Source organism: Castor canadensis, chromosome 1, assembly GCF_047511655.1.
Source record: "Castor canadensis chromosome 1, mCasCan1.hap1v2, whole genome shotgun sequence".
Taxonomy (NCBI): Eukaryota; Metazoa; Chordata; class Mammalia; order Rodentia; family Castoridae; genus Castor; species Castor canadensis.
In genome coordinates this window covers 128,401,105-128,420,481 of record NC_133386.1, presented here as the reverse complement: position 1 = coordinate 128,420,481, position 19,377 = coordinate 128,401,105, and the positions used below count along the sequence as shown (strand labels likewise).

The following is a 19,377-nucleotide window of genomic DNA, read 5'->3' as shown; positions in this document are numbered from 1 at the left end:
CTGAGAAGAACAGCATGACAGTGAGGTTCATTCAGATAATGGCAGAGAACTTGAACTCAGGCTCTCTGATTACAAGTCCAGTGCTTTTTCCACTACAACACTGAGTTCTTACCTCAGGGTGGATATGAGAATTGTTGCATGGCAACTAAATTGTTAGAATGCTGGAACTTGACACTTTTCAGCTGTATTCTCATGTTATAGATACAAAAAAAAAATTCACTGACTATTTGAAGTGCTCAGCACTTTCTAGAATGTCTCATTTGCTGGAGTTTTAGTCCAATATGAAGTAGGCTTCACAATGAATATATGATATATGTAGTAGTTATAATTTTGCCACAAGCACATAGTGAGCCTCTGTGTGTCAATTACTTTTATGTCTGTCTCACTCAATTTGTGCCATTCAAGCCTCACAGCTACCCAGGCAGGTAGGTTAGAGATAAGGAAGACTGAGGCTCAAAGAAGAACTTGCCCAAGATGACCCAGCCAGTAAGGCAGACAAAGTCTAAACCCAGCTTGGTTCAAGCTGAAGTCTAAGATTCTTTCTTCATAAACCCATACCCTTGACTGGTTTCCTCTCGCAGCTGGATTAATTTCAGAAAATGGGCAAGTATTGAAACTTTGGGGAGGAGTTTCCTTCTGAAGTTTTCTATTTTTATTAGTTAAAAAAATCTTGTTGAAAAACTCAAAAACACTAAAGAACACATTCTAACACCTACTTATATCACTTTCAAAATTTGGGACTCAGCAGTCCCTAAATTCCTGTTGTTTTAGAGGACATCTTCTTGTCCCCAAAGGAGTAAAAAAAAAAACAAAACCAAAAAAGACAGTTTGAAATTGGTATCAGCTTCATCTTCAGCAGACCCTTCTCAAGGACTTTTACATGTAAACAAGATCGTTAAACACTTACTGTGACATTTATTACCTTTAAATATTCATAAGCCACTGAGCACTGGGAAACACCCACTGCACTGTTCAAGCTGACAGAGTCCCTCAGAATACCACCTGTGCACCTCAAGTACTTCTGGAGCCTCAGTGACTGCATGGAGCTGCTTCCTCTTTGGAAACCTTGGTGGCACTCACTGAGTTTATGACAAAGCAGCCTGTGTCCAGCTCCTTACATGTGTGGATAAAATTCGGCTTTCCTCTGAAGAAGCTAGCAAGAGTGTATGCACACCGGGTCTTCACTGGCTCTGCCAGCCTTTCCCTTCCCCAGACTCTGGAAGGATGGGGACTGTCTCTCTTTTAGTGCTGATCATTGTGACCAATGTTTGGCATCCATCTTCAAATGTAAGATGAGAAACTAAGCTAGACAGCAGTGAGAAGAAAGTGTATTTCCATTCCAGGCAGAATGAGAAATACACTCATTCTCATCGGGAATGAGAGGAAAAATTGACTTCCAGGTTTCGTGGTGAAACTTTTGCTGGGTGTTACTTTCCCATCTCAGATATCAACGCAAAAACATTACTTGGGAGTGAGAACAACAAGAATCTGGTTAAGGATGTGGAAGTGGTGAGGACAGGCAGGTGAGACACGCAGACTGTGATGGGTGGGGGTGGGGGTAGTGGATAGGATCAAGGCATGTTATATGCAGGTGTGGAAATGTGATAATGCAACCTACTATTTTATACACTAAAAAGCCTATTCTCACCTTACAATCTGTCAAGGGTAAACTCTTGTGATGCTATGGTTGTGCTGCAGCTATTATCAAATCTCTTACGTATTGATTGTAATCATAATAATGATTATGATACACATTTTATAGGTAAGGAAACTGAGGCTCAGGGAGGTTGAATGATTAGTTCAAAGTCACAGAGGTAGGACTCAAACTGCTATTTTGGCCTCTAATTTAGGACTGTTACCATGACAGACACCTCATTTTACAAGTTCTGCTTCTGTCCTTTGAGATTTTCCAGCATTCTTTGAAGGAACTAGCGATTAAGAGGATGAATCAGAGAAGGTCAATGGGGACCCAACAGTCCCCAGCTTCATGTAGATGGTCATATGGAGAAGGAATGAAGCCTGCTTTGTGTCACTGGAAGTAACAGAATACATCAATTGGTAGAAACTCAAGGATCAGATAAAAGAAAGAATTTCTTACCCAATAATAAGATGGTTAGTACTGTTGGTGACCTTTTTGTCTTAAAAAAAATATTAACAGAGTCTGGCTGACCCTCTGTCTGGGACTCCATGGCTGGGATTCCTGTGCTGGGTGTGGAGTTGGACTAGAAGGAGCTCAGATTTTATGACATGGTTAATTGCTGATTATGGAAGTCTCTGCTATGGTGCAGCTTGCTGTTCAATTTAAGTGAACTAATGTAAAACTAAACCCCAGGATCCCACAGTGGTGCTCCAGGGTCCTACAAATGGTTGATTTGAATTTGAAAAGTTTTGTTTTTTTCTCATGAAACAGGAAAAAAAGCTCTTCAAATAGAACTCGAACATATGGCAATTTGGTGAATGATCAAAGGCAACATTTAATAAAAATACAAATTCAATAAATGGTGCTGGAATAAATGCTTAGCCTTACATGAAAAGAAACTCCAGTTTCCCTTGTTCCTTACATGAAAATAAATTCCAGTATAATCAAAGATCTTAACCATAAAAATAAATATAAGAAGACGTGTGAGGATACCTGCTTGCAAGCAAGCACATCTGATAAATGAAGGTTGAATTCTTAGTCTCTACAGCTTTTTGGAGCAAATTCTGAAATTCTGGCATATGCACCATTAACTAGGCAGTTGCAGCTCTGCATTTCTTTTGTTTTTCAAAGTCAGGCTTGCGCACGCTGCTCATGTGAGTTTGCTCATCCTACAGTGTGGGATGTGCTGGCGCATGGTGTGATCTATTTCTAGCAAGGCTCAGGTGGCTCTATTCTTGGAGTTCTCCTGTTCTAACAAAATGGACAGTGGATAAAAAATAGAAGTCACATTTGAAATGTTTTGTTATGTGGTGTGATTGAATTAGGAACAGTGTGTTGTTTCTTATAACTTTTGGATGTTCCTTTTCTGCCCTTCATACTCATGTAAGAAAGAAATTCAAGGTGTTGTTAGAAGTCATTAGTGATTCGATTTTGAAAAGAAAATTTCCTTCTGCTCCTCTTTGAAGCTTCTGGCTCAGTTGATTTCAGTAGCATCCTAAGGTTGTAAGGCAAGCCATAAGAGAGGTGCCCAATTGCAGCTATTTACACATGCAAGTGAGGGTAGTCTGAGGACTGGCAAAACTGTATGACATAGAGGAATACAATGAGTACCGAGGTGGATTTAAGGCTGTAACTTCACAATTGATTGGTCTCATTGACTTTATAAATCCTTGTTACCTTTTGAACTTAGAAAATAAATTGGAAGCTGGGTGTGGTGGCTCACAGAGGCAAGAGGATTGTGAGTCTGAGACCAGCCTGGGCTACATAGTGTGACCCTGTCTCAAGAAATGAAAAGAAACAAACCAACCAACCAAGCAAGCAAAACCAAAACAAATAAAGCTAAATAGACTTTTAATTGTTTTTCTTATTAGGACTCATGCTAAGATTATATTGGACTAAAGTTTTCCCTATTAAAACGTTGGAAAATTGGGGACATAGGACATAGTCTTTCTGGAAAAAGCAATCTTCTTTCATCATCATTGCTTTTCCTTTCTCTCTTGGCCTTGGTTGCCAAAACGTGTAGGACTATAATACAATTTCTACTGCAGAAGTGTCCGTAACTTAAGTTTTCTAGGGTAATTATTTCCCTTCTCTCCCCATTTGCATTCCCCACTACTTGAGTTATTTTCCTTCAAGGATACTTGTTTTTCTACTAGCTGTAGAATTATTTTTTAAACAAAATTATTTCTTCATTTTTCTGAAGGCAAATGGGTTACATTCATTAAAAAATATTTAGTAAATACTTATTGCCTGTCTACTATATTTCAGATACATTTCAATGTGCAGAGACATTAAAAAACAAAGAAAATACTCTGGCTTCATGGAATTTATACCCTTAATAAGGTGAGATAGATGATAAACAACAAATGTATAAGATGTCAAGAAACAAGGGGAGCTTGGGTAAAAATGAAGCAAAGTAAGGAGACAGAAGTGTCGGAGGAAGTTGTCCCATTTTAGATTATAGAGGGCCTCTTTGAAAAAACAATATTTGGACAGAAACTTGGATAAAGTGCATGAACAAGGCATGGTGACATTTGAGCAAAGAGACACCTTTCTGAGAAGTCAGCAAAGGCTGAAGTGGAGACTTAGACACCAAGCACATACATTAGAAAAATGAAAATGGTATACATATTCCTTCAGGTACTTGTTCACTTTGCTGTCTACTCCCTGCTGTGGACTTTCCGTCCTGTCCCTCTCCCAGGTCAGGGCTAGAGACTTTGTGAAAAGCTCAGAAACCACAGCCATTTTACCATTTTCTAGTTATACCCTTTTCAGTACTGCTTTTCTATAGACAATGTCTTCAGCCTTCTGGCTGAGCTCCTTAGCTCCCAAGGTCCTTGTCCAGAGCTGACTGGGAGGTGGAGGTTGAATCTTGACTGCTAGTCTAATGATGACGCTGGTAGTTGGGGTGGGGTGACAAAGCCCCTATCACTTATCAAATGCTTACTCTAAGGCAGTCTCAATAATCTTGCAACACATCTCACATTCTCAGTCAGAAATTGTGGAAACTGAGGCCCAGAGATACATATTAGACTTTACATTTTAGGAGTGATGAGCTGGTTTTTACATCAAGGTCTACCTGACTTGAGAGTGTGAGAACCCGGCTCTTGTGTGGCCATGAAGACTTGTCCCATACACATGCCTTTTAGCCTCAGCTAAAGGACAGGGCTTCTTTCATGGTTTCTGATGTATGTTCTAGCTACTTATTGAGAAGGACACACTGAATGGGATTTTTTAGAGCCTTTCCTAAGGAGGCAGACTCTGACCATTGCTATCTGAGAAAGCATTGAAACAAATCCTCCTCTCTAAACCATGAGGGTGACAGTCACTTTCCCAACCCTGGACATCAGTGTTGATAGGCATTTCCTCTACTGGGACTCAACCCCCATGGGTCAGGCTCAGCTTTGCCACGGACTTTTTTATTCCATATAATTTGAACTTCTTGTGACCTGCTTCAGGGGCCAGTCCTTTAACTCGTGGTTTTCTTCAGTCTGAATCCCAGACAGGCCCTGCCTGGCTTTTTCTTCTTTCCAAGTTCCCTCGGGTTATGATCCTTTTCCTTGATGTGAGTTCATATTCTACAAATGCAAAACTATTTTGAGTATTTTTTTTTTTTTTTGCTGGGACTTTATGCCTTATGCCTCACTTCTTTGGGATATGTTCCAAAATACACTTTTTTTGCAGTTTAATTTTTGGAGAGGAAGCTAACTGTGTTTAAAACTGATTTTTCAAGGGCAGATGAAAGTTTTTTCAAGAATTAAGAAAATAGTCTATCATTTATTTCTTTGGCAGAAGTATGTGCATTTGTTTTTCTTGAAGTCCTTAGAAATTAAGCCCATCCTGTATTCATTTTCAAACTATAGAAAATAAGCTAAAGAAGGAATGAATAGAGAAGAAAGACATACTTTGCTGAAAGCAAAGTTTTCTTAAAATGCTTGGTCACATGAATTCATTTATTTGTCTAAAACAAAAATTGGCAAACTTTACTTGTAAAGGGCCAGAAAATAAGTATTTTAAGCTTTGTGGCCATAGTATCACTTTACAACCACTCAGCCCTGCCAATGTTACATGAAAACAGCCGGGGGTAGCATGCAACTGAATAGATGAGACTGTGTTCCAGTAAAACTTTATTTCCCAAACCAGGTGATAAGCTAGATTTGGCCTGTAGGTTCGTAATTTGCATACTCCTGGTGTAGCAGAAAAATACCTACTATGTGTCAGTTTATGTCAGCATCAAGGTAGAAATAAAAATAGTCAGAAGTGGATGAATTCTTGCTGCTCGTCTCTTCTAACTGCTTCATTTTATCTATGAGAATTTGTTGATTACTCAAGATTATACATCTTGTTATTTTAATTTTTATTATCATAATATTATTATACTTGGGGTATATTGTGACATTCACAAAAGCTATTACAACATATCGTACTTGAATTCATCTACTCCATCATTCTCTCTTATCTCCCTCTTTCCCCATTCCTGGAATAGTTTCAATGTGTCTCATTTTTCCATTTTCATATGTAATATTTCCATTACATTCAGCCTTCTTTACCCTTTCCTTGTATCCTCCTTCCCACACTGGTACCAACCCCCTAGACAGGACCTATTTTACCTTCCTGTTCTCCGTTTTTGAAAAAAAGACGTTTTGTTTGTTTAAGATAGCTCTAGGTAGTTTCATTGTGACATTTCCACGTATATATATTATGACCTGAAATACATATTTCTCCTTTCTTCCTTTGTCCACTTCTTATGGTGATTTCAACAGGTTTAAAAATTCTATATTTCTTTTATAGAAAGTACATCAACCATATTCTCCTTCTTTATATTCTTCTTTTACCCTCCTTCTCTCTTATTAGCAACAGCATTAAGAGAAGAAAGGAGCTAACATTTATGGAAAATGTCAATATTTGTGGCAAAGATTGCTAATTGTTCTTAATATCTGTTCTCTCCAGCTTCCTTAGGAATGAAACACCTGATTTTTATGTGGATACAAGGCCTCTGGAATTAAGATTGTATTTCCCAGCCTTCCTTGACTTTGAGTGTGGATATGGAACTAATTCCATCAGTGTTTGTGTGAAACTTAGTGGAAGTATCCTCAAAGAAAGGTATGTGACATTCTTCCTGTCTTTCTCTTTTTTGCTGACTGGAATGTGTATGCGGTGGTTGAAGTTTGAGCAGCCATCCTGTGCCATGGTGGAAGAACTGTGCTGGGATGGGGAATCAGTAATGGTGGAACTCAGATGCCTGGTGCTGTGAGTGCCATGCCTGGACTGAGCTGCTTCCAGACCTCTTTCATTTTAGCACTTTGATGGTCTAATTTTATTGTCTTCTCATATGAATTGCATCTGATGAGAAGTCTGTGGAAATTCTTATCTTTGCTCTTTTCTATGTAAGGTGTTGTTTTCTTTCACTGCTCTTGGTATTTTTTTTTTAGCAACTGGATTATGATGTGCAGTGGTCTGATTTTATTTCTATTTATCTTTCTTTGGAGTATGTATGCTTTTGGGCTTTGGAAAATTTAAAGCCATTATGGTGTCATTTTTTTGTCCCTTTCCCCTCTCCAACCTCATTTCTGAGATTAATTACATACATGTAGAACTGCTTTATATTGTCCTCCAGGTCACTAAGTCTCTGTATTATTTCTCTAGGCTTTGTTCTCCCTGTGATTCAGTTTGGCAAGTTCCTGTTGTCTTGCCTTTCAGTTCACTGATGGTAAATTCAATCATCTGGTAAGCCTATCTAACAAATTTTATTTCATATATGAATTACAGTTTTCAGTTCTGGAAGCACTCTCTGTTCTTTTCAATAGTTTCAATCTCTCACTTCATTATCCTTATATTTTCTGTGAAATCCTTAAACATATTTATAATAGTGTTTAAAAAGTCCCTCTGAGCCAAGCATGCTGGCACATATCTGCAATCCTGGCACTCAGGAGGCTGAGGCAGAAGGATCCTGAGTTTGAGGTTAGCCTGGGCTACATGGTGTGACTCTGTTTTTTAAAAAGAGCACTTTTTATGCTAATTCCAAGGTATTTATAAATGCTGTACCTGTTTCTATTGATTGATTTCTTTCCTGGTCATGAGTTACATTTTCCCACTTGTTCATATGCCTAGTAATTTTTATTGATGCTGGATATTAAGCATATTGTATTTTGAATGTGTGAATTTTGTTGTTCTTTAAGAGTGCTGGGCTTTATTTTGGTAAGTAGTTAATTTACTTATAGATCCACTTGATTCTTTTGAGTTTTTTGAAAATTTTTGTCGGGGAAGGTCAAGAATAGTTTTACTCTAAGAGTAGTTTATCTCTAAGATGTGATCTGTTTAGCATGTCTACTGAAAATTTACTGAGGTTCAAACTCTAGGAGTTTTTTAGCTATAAACTTTCTCACAACTATTCTCTTTCTGTTCATTGTTGTGTGTCCAGTCTGGTAGAATCTGATCCTACATATGTGCAGCTTAATATAAGCCAAAAACTCAAGTGGATTCCTAGATTGAGTTATTGAGTTATTTTTTGGGTCTTCTTTGCCTAGCCTTTTCTTTTTTGTATTCAGTGCTCTGCAAACTTGAGCTCCTGAGCCTCCATAAATTCTATCTTTGCAAGACTATTGTATTCTGCTTGGGTTCTCCACTATGTTCCAGGGAGACAGACTTCAGAAAGAAATAAAGGGACAATTATTAGTCTTACTTTATTTCCCTTAGCTCAAGGATCATAGTCACACACAATCTTTTGACTGATATCTGAAAATAGTTGTTTTGTATAGTTTGCTCAGCTTTTTAGTTGTTTTGGAAAAGGTTAGTATTATACCAGTAATCAATAACTTCATAATTGAACATAAGGTTATACACATGCTCAAAAATAAAACAGGAAATGGCTACTTGTATCTTGTTTAAGCCACTGTAATTTTCCATTTTTCAGTTACTTGAAGCTAAATCCAATCTTAAAAGCTTAAATATACCAGGTACCAACTTTGGGTTTTACACATATTATTTTATAGATCTTATTTTAGCTTCATAAAACATCCATAAAGTGATAGTTACTGTTTCTTATCTGATTTTACAGATTAAGAAAATTGAGCTAGAGAAGAAAAGAATTAATGAATGAATCTCCTGAAAATTTCATTGGCAGTGAACGAGGGCCTGGGTTTGAGGGATCATAGACAATGGAAATTAAGATGCATGAGAGACAGCAGAAAGACAGAACTAGCTGCTGACATTAATAAGTGATTTGATATGGAAAATGAGGAAGAAGATATGGTGTCTAGATACTGAATATACACAGGAAAGATTCAGTGATAATCATTATGCTTACTGAGGTGAGAAAGATATGACACTTTGCCTATGAAATCATTACTTTGCTTATTATGTCATCAATTAAGGTCTATAATCTTCATTTTTCTATGTATGTAACCACAGTTTCACTTTTTTGGATTTCTGGCAATCCAAGAGGCTATGCAGGAGGCATTTTCTCTGCAACTCTGCAGTTACCTAGGGCACAGTAACTTCTTTCTGGACTAACCTTACATACTGGATGCCTCTTATGCCTTGCCTCAATGTCCTCTTGGCCCCACTTCTTGACCCAGTCATTCCCTAGTCACTGGTTTTATGTAGGCCCTAAGGCCTTGTGTACTATGATTGTTCAGAATCTCACTATAGGTTCCATGCATGTTTCGTTGCTTCCCTGGGACCCCTCAGGCAGCACAGTATGGAATATTTTACAAAACCTGCTCTGTTAGAATGTATGCAACCAGTAAGTTTAGAGGAATTAACAACTGTGGGGCCATTAACAATGGGGGAGAACCAGAAAGATAAATGTTACTTCCTTTCTTTCCTCAGGCAGGTAATTCTGAGTTGCAATTTCTAATGCTTCTGGGAAGTTTCTGGTAGCCCTGAGAACTAGTCCCAAGTAAATTACCTGCATATACACCATGGTCTTATGTTCTGCTTTGGGGGGAATTTAGGCTAAGGCTCCCTATAAAGGGGAACAACATATAGGGAGGTGGCCTGAGAGAATCACAGGTGAGTATTTTTGGGTAGTTTAGAGATGAAGACATTATAGGGACTAGATGGATAAAGAAAAGATAGAGAAAAAAAGAGATGTTTTCTTCATCGAAGAAACAGGAGGCAATGCCAGCTTTCATGTGAAATACTTGATCATGGAGTTAAGAGATATGTGAGCTCTTCAAAGATTTTCCTGACCAGTTGGCTAGCAATCAACTTGGCTTTATGAATAAAAATTGGTCAAAATCAATCTAATTTCCTCTTAAGATGGATGGTTAGAAATGGGAGAAATTGGCATATATAATCCTATTAATAGAGTCTTAATTTCTTGGATCTGCAGGGTTAAGAGGCAACAGGGGCCAGTTGAATTGATGTTTTGATTATGAAGTTGACTAAAAAGTACTCAGACTCAGGTAGGTTCTTAACTGGGCTTCCCACCTCCTGCCTCTGCACTGCCTGGAGTTGATTCTGCTTAATAGCAGCCAGAGGACTCTTCATACAGATCAGCAGTGGCGAGTTCAGATTTTCTCCTCACAGGTCTTCAGTGGGTCCCCATGGCTATGTCAGTTAACAAGGCCTTTTCTCAGTTTGACAAATATTTTAGTTGAATTGGACTGCCATTCTTTGACTCCACTCCATACTGTCCTGTCCTCAGCTTATTTCCTTTGCCTGGAATGTCCTTCCTTGAACTCTTCCTATCATGACCACACCCATCACTTGAAAATCTCCTCCAAATGCTGCTTTCTTGGGGCAGTCCAACCAACCAGAGGTGACTGCTCCTTGCATGGTACCCCATGGACTCTTGTACCTCCTCTGCAGAGCTTATTATAAACTACTTTGTATCAGAAATGTTTGTGAAAGTACCTGTATCATCTTTGGCATATGGAATCTCCTTGATTTACACATATTGAATTGAATTAAATCAGTATATAACCAAAATATGCTACAAAATAGGGACCCACATTCTTCTGATTTGTTCAGGATTGGTGAATACAGAAAGGAGTAAGTGAAGGAGAATTTGGCTTTATGGAGCACCTATTATGTGCCAGGTGCTTTCCATAGTTCTCCCATTTTCTGAGGCTTCACAAGCCCCTAGAAGGCATGCAGCATGGAACTTATTTTGCAGGAGAATGTGAAGATCAAAAAGGTTGAATTACTCTAGATGTACAGCAAGTAAATAGTAGAGTTAGGATTTGAATCTAGATCTCCAGGGCTCCAAGACACATGCTTTTTCCATTATAAATAGTAGGACATGTAACTTATTGCCCTAACTGGGGCATTTTTGGAAATGAAAGAGAGTGCTATTAGTAGTTACACTGGGACAACCAAAGTAAACTGGGACCTCCAGGGTAAGATATGTTCCATGATCACCTTACAAATCACCACTACCTCCTTGTCTCATGATCTAAAGTAGAAAACTAAACTAAATCTCCTCTTGATTTCTTACTTCTCTAGACAGGAAAGCTTTGGAAGAAATAATGTGGTATTTCAGGGATTTTTTCCTTTACTAATAATTGGAAAGAAATCCATGTAATCCAATCGTGTGCGTGAGGAATTGTGTCTCTTGTGTTCTTTTGGGAGGGTTGGGTCATTCCTCATCTCCTTTATTGTCTTCCCTAAGAACTAGGGATGAACAAGCCTACTTATGAAAGCAGACTTGAGTGAGCTCATATGAATCTACTGGAGTCAGGCACACTGGACCCACCACATCTAGCTCAGCCACCTAGAAAATGGTAAGAACTGTAACTACAAGAGAAGCCATCTTTATTGAGCTGTTACTGTGCCTGGAGCCTCTTATCTGTATGTCTCATTGGTTTTGCACTGTATCTCATCTCATTTATTTTTCACAGTAGTCCCGTTAATTGGGGGCCATTTGCTTCATGGTACCAGGGCTTGAACTCAGGGCCACTCCACCCAACCTTTTTTTTGTGTTAGGTATTTTTGAGATAAGGCCTTGTGAACTATTTGCCTGGGCTGGCTTTGAACCACAATCCTTCTGATCTCTGCCTCCTGAGCAGCTAGGATTATAGGGGTGAGTCACTGGTGCCCAGCTTGGGTGCCATTTTTGTTCCCACTTTACAGATAAAGAAAATGAGGCATGGGCTGATGGACTGAGTTACCTAAAGCTACTCAGCTATTTGAACAGAAGAAACTAAGTTGTCTGACTCTAAAGATCCATTTCTTACACTGAGCTATGTTGCTTCCCTGAGTAGATCACGATAATAAGCCCATGTGGGTCACTGGAAAGATGAAAGAGTAGCCCATTTACAAACGTTCCCAACACTGTGCTGGTTACAGGTAGTCAATCCATCAACAGCACATGCTATTATTACTTTCAAAAGACACCTTTCAAGAAAAATATGCTACATGCCTTATCAGCACACCCTCTCTTTCTCTAACACTTCCCTTTGATTCTATCATCCAATTAAAGGTTAGAAATGGAAAGACAACTCACCATTTAATGAGCCACTGCCAGGTCCTAGAGATAGAAAAGCCCTTATGTCCTCCCTTAGTAGAATTAATTTATAGCAGAACAGACTGATATCTCTGATATGCCAACATACTGCTTTATCTCCCAAAGGCATGCCCAAGATACTGTGGAATCCTTCACTCCAGAATCATTTGCTCCATAATGTTCTGAGCCTTGGAGACCCACAGACCGTAGAAGTACCCAGTATAGAGGGGTTGATTCTACTCAGGGAACAAGGAGAGTCAAGGACAATTTCACAGAGATGACATTAAGCTGGACTTTGAAATACAACAGGTAAGGTTTGTTATGATGTTAGGACCATTTCAATCTAAAAGACCTGTAGATGGGAAGGCATGGAGGAAGAAAAATCCAGGATGTGTCTGGGGAATAGTCAATTTAAGTGTGGCTCAGAAAGTGGAGGAGCTTGTGGGCAAGAGGTGAGTCTAGAGATGGCCATAGGAAAGGAGTTACTATTTACCAAGGGTCTCCTAGGAGCTGCCACTGTCCCCAATGTGTTACATACAATGTCCTCGATCTTCACAGGAGTACAGCATGGTGGCATGATTTGATTAAACAGTGTGGCCAATTACTTATTGGTAAGAAGAGAAGCAAGGATTTTAATCTGAGTCAAACACACTCTGGGTCCTGCTGCCTCTTGGGCAGCAAATCAAGGCATTCTTAAGCCAAACAGCCACCTCCAAGATGATGCTGATAGCTGGTTGGGTGATCTCCTCATGAATTCCTTTTGCTAGGGTTCCTGGGGGCATCTTGCCCTCACCATTTGCCTCACTTCTGGTGGAAGGAAATGTGTGTTTTGGGACCCCACTATGAACACACCAGGGGAAGGCGTGACAATTTACTTTCCTGTGGGGGTGAAGAAGGTGTGGCATTCCACAATGAAGATGTGTAAAAATCACACCACACTCTTTACACTCATGTCTGGGCACAGCTACCTTGAGATAACATTTCTATCATGGCTTTGTGCCTTTTCTTTTCCGTTTCCACGATGCTGTTAATACTAAAAATGCAAGAAAAGATTTTTTTGATTGGAAGATGTACAACACAGAAATTCCCCAAAATATAAAATAAGACAGCTGTGGGTATGAAAGACTTTTCCAGAAACTAGTGAATGAAAGTTGGAAAGATGGTGAAATAAACATACCTTTAGTTTCCATTCTTGTGGATATGGCCCTCATGAGCTTACGTGCACTGTTTATTTTTTTTATTTGTTCTTTTATTTATTTGTGCATACAATGTTTGGGTCATTTCTCCCCCGTTCCCCCCATCTCCTCCCTTATCCCTCTGCCCCTTCCCTCTCCCCCCACCCCCTTGCTATCGGCAGAAACTATTTTGCCCTTATCTCTAATTTTGTTGAAGACAGAGTATAAGCAATAATAAGAAGGACCAAGGGTTTTTTGCTAGTTGAGATAAGAATAGCTATACAGGGAGTTGACTTGCATTGCTTTCCTGTGCATGTGTGTTACCTTCTAAATTAATTCTTCTCGAACTAACCTTTTTTCTAGTTCCTGGTTCCCTTCTCCTATTGACCTCTGTTGCTTTAAAGTATCTGCATTAGTTTCTCTGCATTGAGGGCAACAAATGCTATCTAGTTTTTTGGGTGTCTTACCTGTCCTCATACCGCCCTAGTGTGCTCTTGCTTTATCATGTGATCAAAGTCCAATCCCCTTGTTGTGTTTGCCCTTGATCTACTGTCCACATATGAGAGAGAACTGTTCGAATGACTGCTGAGGCAAAGGATTGAAACATATTGGGCACAAACTGTACGTTCAATACTATGTTGACTGAAAAGACTCAGCTCATGTAACATTTACTGAGGATCTATACCAGGTGTTAAGGGATGAGCTGTACCTCTCCCCTACTCCCCAATTCATATGCTGAAGTCTTAACCCAGTACCTTAACCCAGTGACTATATTTTGAGACAGAGTCTTTAAAGCAGTAATTAAGTTGAGTTAATTATGGCTCTAATCCAATTTTGTCAGGTGTCTTTATAAGAAGAGGAGGTTAAGACTTAGGTATGTACAGAAGGAAGACCTTGTGATTGCATAAGGAAAAGGTGGCCGTCCATAAGCCAAGGAGAGAAGCTTCAGAAGAAACCAACCCTGTTGATATCTTGACTTTAAACTTCTTGCCTCCAAAGCTTTAAGAAAATAAATTTCTGTTGTGTGAATCACTCAGTCTATAGTACTTTGTTATGGCAGCCCTAGCAAAGGAATATATCAGAGATGGGCAAAATTTTTCTAAAAGTGTCAGAGAAATATTTTAGCCTTTGTGGGCCAAAAGATCACTGTTGCAAATACTCAGCTCTGTTGTTGTGATGCAAACCAGGCAGTGGCCCAATAGGCTCTGTGAGTCATAGTTTTTCTACCCCTCATCTATGGTGTCAGGCACTGAACTGGGTCTATGAAGCTTGACTGAGCCTGCAGGCAAGCACACTGTGGAGTGAGAGACACAGCAGCAGAACAGTTCTGCACAGGATAGCTAGTTTATAAGAGGGAGAGAGCTCAGGATCTTAAGGGGTGCGGAAGAGGGGTGGGTAGTCTTTCTTGGAATGGCTGGGTAAGGATTGTTAAAACTTTGTTGGGAGAAGTTCAATGCCTGAGCTGTGTATGAATTGAAGCATTTTATTTGATAACTCCTTTATATCCTCTGAGATGAAGTCATGGTTTCCCAAGACTTGGGGCTGTTGTCTCTCCAAGTGTAAGGTGAGTGGGAATGAAGTCTCCAGGGTGTTTTTGGCTCTGCTGGACAGGAGGTCTGTGAATGCTGCCCTTTCAGAGTGAGCTTCCAGCTCCTTTTAGAGGTTAGTTACTCTGCAATCCACTGACCTGAAACAAAGGCCTTGTCACCCTCATCCCAGGATAATGTATTCCATGATTTCACTTCCTAGCTACACACCTGTGTCCCAACAACTAAGGGATAAATTTGAGATGCCTCTGTGATCTCCAAGGGTGGATTCTGAGGCTGATGTTGACTCACATTTTCAGGGCCCCATCCAGACCTTTTAACCATCATTTCTTTTCCACAGGATGCCAGTGAGGAGGTTCCTTGGAGCCCAAAGCCTTTTATTTTGCAGATCAGGGCAAAGTGGCCTAGAAAAGGCAGTGATTTGTCTAAGCTTCACATAGTGACTGGTCAGAACAGAATTCAGAATTTTTCCTCTTGTGTCAAGGCTAGGGTTGCCTCTCTTGGCCACTTGTAGGGTTGCCTATGGGAGGCTCAGCTATCATAAGAGGCTATCCTTTCTGATAGCTTTCATTTCTATTTTTGAAAGGGAGACATTGTATTTTTGCTGGCTAGAAATCAATATATACAGTAGTCTCACTTATCATTGAAGATATATTCCAAGACCTCCAGTAGATGTCTGCAACCACAGAGAGCACTGAACCCTATATTCTATGTTTGATCCTATATGTACATACCTATTCAATTTACTTTATAAGTTTAGTTAACAAGTTTAACTTATTCGTTAAGCATGGGAAGAGATTAACAACAGTAACTAATAATAAAACCAGATCAACTCCAACAACATACTGCAATAAAAGTTACTTGTATTTGGTCTCTATCTCAAAATATCTTGTACTGTATATCCTAACAACCTTAGCATACAATTTTTTTTCTTTTTTAAGTCAAGAGCATTTTCCTTTGCATTTAAAGGAAGCCTTTTATGGTTTCTCTTTGGCACATCTGAATCACCATAATTACTATTCTCATACTTTGGGGCCATTGTGAAGTAAAATAAGGATTACTTGAATGCAAGTACTCCATACCATGACAGTTGATTTGATAACTGAGATGACCATTAAATGACTAATGGGTAGGACAAAGGCATGATTCATGTCCTGAGCAGAATGGAGTGGGATGGTGTAAGATGTCATCACTCTACTCAGAATGATGTGCAATTAAAAGCTTATAAGTTGCTGTTTTTTTGAATTTTCCACTTAAAATTTTTGGAGCAAGGTTGACCACAAGTAACTGAAAGCATAGAAGGAAAATTGCAAATAGGGAGTGGTGGCAGAATATCTGGAAATCATAGAGGTATTAATAAACACAAGTATTCATCTATGATCCTATCACTCTGAAATGACCACTAAGGACACAGTTGTTTTGTTAATTTAAAAATATAATTTAGTCCTAGGTTTTTATATAATTTTGAAATTTTCTCTTTGTCCTTTAATACTAAAAGTATTTCCTCTTGTCATCAAAAATGCCCAAGTGTCACCTTCCTCTCCCTTTGCTTAGTCTCAGAGTTTTTTGAGTAAAGCCTTCAATGCATGAACCATGGTAGGAAGGAAGGAGTCCTGGGGGATGAGCCTTTAAGACTTACATCTGTCCTGCTTTGGCCATTGACTTGGTGAAGCTGACCTGGCTTTGCCTATTCACTGGTCCTCAGTTTCTTCATTCTTATGCAAGAATGATATCTTTTGACTCCAGGTTGCTGCTCTAGATATTTCTTTTTCCTAGTAAGGTAAGTTTGTCAATAGGTAGTTAAGAACATTTTCTAACTTGTTTTCCTTAAACAGCATCACTTTGAACGCACTGTTATTAACAATGCTTTGAATAATTAAAGAAGACTGATGTCCCCACAGGGACAAACAGTTGAATATCATATTTCAATTCATGTCATTGTGTAGAAGGATTCTGAAGATGGAAAAGGCAGAGGAGTGAAGGTGGGAAATAGTCAGGAGACTCCACAGGTGTCTACGCCATCTGACCCCCTTCCTGCTTCTTAGTTCTGAGTTCACCATGGTTTCTTCCTCTTCCTCTGGCAGAACTGGAGGCCAGCAGGAAGTTTCTCTTATATGGGAATCCCCTGTGATGACTCAAGCGGTTTCCTTGGGTTTTATTACAAAGCTAGAAGGGAATCAAAACTGAAGGGTTTTAAGGTGTCGTATGGGCTTTGGAGGTGGGCTGGTCTAGTTTTGAATCTTGAGTCTGACCTTTTCCTAGTGGGACTCTGGGAAAATGCTTTGACTTGCTGTCTCCTAATTTGAAAGATGGAATGGTAAAGAAATGCCTAGCACAATAGAAGTATTGAGGGAACTACATGAAACAACACATATAACCTATCTAATATCTTTAAGAACACTGTCAAGGGTATTATAATTATCATGATGGTAGTGAGCTTATGTCCTTATATCATTTATGTCTTAATTTCAAAGAATGTGTTGCCTAAAATTTTCAAACATAATTATGAAGACAAAGTACCTAAAGCCTGAAGCGTGCCTATGTGCTTTTCTGTGTATAGAAAGCATAGCAAATGAAATTCCTTTATAATAATACTATAATTTTTCCTTGAGCAATGACAGAATTTTAAAACCTTTCCCTGGGAGAGATTTTGATAAGACCTTTAGGTTGATTACTTTTTATATCCCATGTCCTGTTTGGCTGATAAGCTCCCAATCTCTGCCTTTCACATTGTTTTTATCTTCCTGGCCTGTACCCATCTTGTCACTGTCATCTTTTCAGTTGTCAGAATGAAATTGAAGGAAGACAGAGGGGGTCTGGGGCATTAGGAAGGGGTGGCTAAACTCCCAGGTGAGGGGATTGGTCAACACTGCCTCAGAAAATGCTGTCCGTATGTAGGAATTGTATAAATGTAATCTATAGGACACAGGTCCTTTCACTAATCTACACAAAGCCTGGCTCTCACATGCACTGAAACTCCAGGCCCCCTTTTCCTCTGCCTTGTGCTAACAAACTTATTTATTTATTTATTTGCAATAGCTATTTCAATTCAATGTACTCTTTAGTCCCATTGTCATTTCTTAGGAACCAATGTGTCTGAGAATCATGGAGTTTTAGAGAGGGAATTTCAGATGCTTTCTTTCCAAGATGAGGGGGCCCAGGCTAAGGAAAGGCAAACAGCTTTCCCAAGTCATTCATGAAATAGCACAGCTTCCTGTTTTGAGGACTCATGGGTACCTTACTGTGGATGTGCTGACCCTGAATTATTTATAATTGCACAGACATGTTTGTGCTTGTGTGATCCATTGGTGCGTTCTAGGTAGCTCCTTCTGTAGAGAGAGTTCAGATCTCAATAATTAGTTGAGTTTATATGGCCTGAATTTTCTAGATCCCCATTAGGTGCTGTTGGAAGAGAGTTCTAAACAATCTTGGAGTCATTATGCTAGGCTGTCATTTGGAAAGCCTAGAAAACCAGCAAGAGAGGGTATGAAGCCCATGGAGAACCCATTCCTTACTAAGAACTGTTATGGACTAATGCTTGATCCCCATGGCCCCCAAAGGTTCATATGATGGAGTCCTAACCCCAAGTGTGATGATGTTTGGAGGAAATTAGCTCATGAGTGCGGAGCCCTCAAGATTTGGTTAGTGCCTTTATAAAAAGAGACAGGAGATTTTCCTCCTCTTTGTGCTTCCTGCAGTGTGAGGACACAACATGAAGATGACTCTCAGCAAACCATTAAGTCCTTGTTAGACAATGGATCTGCTGGCACCTTGCCTTGGGCTTCACAAACTCCAGAATTGGGAGAAATAGTGTTTATTTTTTAAGTTCCCAGTCTACGGTAATTTGTTATAGCACCCTGAACTAAGACAAAGACTGTAGTTGGTATGGTTTGTACAACATTCATTTCAATCTCCCTTTTCTTGTCTTATTATAAGGTAGGTTGGAGAGCTAAAAGCTACATTTCCCAGAGTGCTAATGACTGAGTCTCAGATGTGCTTTTGTTTTCCCAGTAAGACTTACCTGTGCAACGGTATGGGTACGGGTGGAACTGTACACAGCAGGGCGTCTTGTTTCTTTTGTTGGCAAGGACAATTGTGGAGACTTTTGATTTCATGTGTGGTTATAGCAGAGGTCCCTAGTGGGACAACCATTTGGTGGACATAGTGAAGGTGGAGCAGTATTCTAGAGCCTCGTGTGCAATGGTGGCTTCCCACTCTGTAGAAAAGCTTCCTGATTCCATGTCTTCCTGATCATAGCAGAACCAGCAGTTTTCTGGGAAGTTCAATACTGCTGTTGTGTATTTTGGGTACTTACTCCTGGAATCTGTGCCTAGTGTCAGTTTTCCAACTCTCTCAATTGTCCTGTAATCCAAGATTGGCAAACTTAAAGGACCAAATAGTCAACATTTTAAGATTTTGGGGGGTCATATTTCTTGGATCTCCTAGGCTTAAACACCTGTAACTTCCTCTGAGGTAATTCTTCAACTCAGCCATTCTGGATTTAAATCAACTTTAGATAATGTATAAATGAATTGCTGTGACTGTGTTCCAATAAAACTTTATTTA

General features: G+C 39.4%; 1 protein-coding gene and 1 long non-coding RNA gene across 14 annotated transcripts in view; one reads left to right on the top strand and one right to left on the bottom strand.

Annotated features, from left to right (window-relative positions):
• Positions 1 to 19,377, bottom strand: part of Tenm4 (teneurin transmembrane protein 4) — a 2,881,475-nt gene that overhangs the window by 801,615 nt on the left and 2,060,483 nt on the right. The window lies entirely within an intron of this gene.
• Positions 8,727 to 11,367, top strand: LOC141420827 (uncharacterized). Its single transcript, XR_012445494.1, has 3 exons — positions 8,727 to 8,949; positions 9,975 to 10,047; positions 11,256 to 11,367. It is a non-coding gene; the product is annotated as an uncharacterized lncRNA (long non-coding RNA).